A 1,954-nucleotide genomic window follows, 5' to 3' on the forward strand; every position below is an offset into this window, starting at 1 on the left:
TCTGCTCGCTGCTGCTGCCTCTGCCGCCGCGGTCGGTGTCTCCGGCGCGGCGGCGGCGGCGGCGGCGGGGCTTTTCCTGTCCGGTTACGTTAAGGTCACATGACCGGGAGAGCGGAGCGACTAGTGCAAAGAGGCTGCGAGCGGCTCCCGCCGGGGGGAAGAGGCGGCGAGAGAGCAGTGGCGGCAAGAGCCCCTCCGCCCCCCAGCCGCTCCCCTCCCCCTCCGCTCCCCGCCTCCGCCTCCGCCTCCTGCTGCTCCGCCGCCGCCGCCGCCGCCCGTCGCGCTCCCTGCGCCGCCGCGCCCACCGCCCGCCGCGGCTCCAGCCGAACTTCTGCGCGCCATGTGCGGCCGCGGCGAGGAAACTTCGCTGCAGCGTCCGGGCTGGAGGCTTGAGTCACAAGCCCAGTGTTTACATAGAGCTTTAGGTAGGACGGATTTTCCCCGCGCTTGGGGTGCGGATGCAGAGCGGCTCGCGTCCTTTGGCCAGTGGTTCCTTGACATCCCTCCGGTCTCCACCTTTTATCCCTTTAACTTCCCGGTGTGAGTTTTAAGTTTTGGAGCTGAGCACGGGGTATAAAGTAGCACCGGGGAACTGCTATGCTTCGCTCATGTCTTTTTGGCCCCAGTGGTAGAGAGCCCTGCTGAAGCAGGCCCTGTGTGCGCTCTGTAGAAGGTGGAGGTGTTCCTGTACAAGTTGAGTGTGATGTTTATGACGCATAGGTCTGAATAACTCAGAGCACATTGTTTGAAACAGTTTTAGTCTTTAGATGTTGGTAGAACGATTTCCAGAATTGTCATCATGTTAGATCTAAAGATCCTAAAACATAACATGGTAGGGGAGTTAGTATTCCCTGTGAACATTAACATTTTAAAGTTTACTTTTGTTGACTTTTTGGGTAGAATTTGTTTCCTTTGGAAATAGAAATTAGTGTTTGATGAGGGGGATTTCTGTTTTCCTACTTAGGGTTTTTGTTTTGTTTCTGTTGGTAGTGGGGGTTGAAACCAGGCCCTTGGGCTACATCTTCAGCCCTTTATAGAAATTTTTAAAAAATTTTTGAGGTAGGGTCTCACTTCACTGTGTACTGCAGGCTGGCCTCCCATGATCCTCCTGCTTCTGCCTCTGCCTCCCAAGTGCTGGGATTACAGGTGCGCACCACACCATGCCCGGCAAAAGTGCTTAAAATGGGGTCTCTGCTAAGTTTGCAGGCAGGGTTCCTACTTGGATTCCTGTCTTAGCCTCCTGGAGTGCTTGTGTGCCTCAGCCCAACTACATGTGTAGGATTTAAGAAAGGATGACTTAAGAAAGGATAAGGATTGATTTGTAAGGAAATGGAGGCAGCAGTTTCCAAGTTACTCTTGGTTTATAAGCACTCTATAAGTACCTTGTTGTCTAACTTACTTTGGTTTACACAGCCAGGCCCTGACAGTGGCTGATACAGTTTACAAAACATTTAAAACATGCTTAGTATCTTAGGATAGTTTTTATTAGTGTCTCCTAAGAATCTTGAGTTCCATTTAGTCATCCAACCAGTTGTAGCCACACTTACTGATGACTAATTCCTGGTTTGAAGACAAAGTAAGCAGCTATATAACTTTCATGACCCCAAACTGAATAATAGAGTCAACATATACTTGCTTTGAACGCTCTTATTCTTTGATGAGCTAGATAAATGGCTTGAGTGGTTAAATGTCTGCAAGATTCTGACCCTGATGTATATGTAAAATACTGAAGTTGGCCTTCAGGTATTAGCATGAAGGTTCGTTAGAGTGTCTTCTGTTTCCTCTGATTAGGAAAACAAATAATATTGGTTGTGCTGAAGAGAATCATGGTTAAGGTTGGGTTCTTGCTTCTTCTGGGCCATGACTCTTGAAAACTTTTCAGTTAAGGCTATTTGTGTGGAGAATGAAATGATTTTAAGAGGAACTACAAGAAATTGTGAGCAGAGCTAGTGTA

Source organism: Octodon degus, unplaced genomic scaffold (genome assembly GCF_000260255.1).
Source record: "Octodon degus isolate 3935 unplaced genomic scaffold, OctDeg1.0 scaffold00246, whole genome shotgun sequence".
Lineage (NCBI taxonomy): Eukaryota > Metazoa > Chordata > Mammalia > Rodentia > Octodontidae > Octodon > Octodon degus.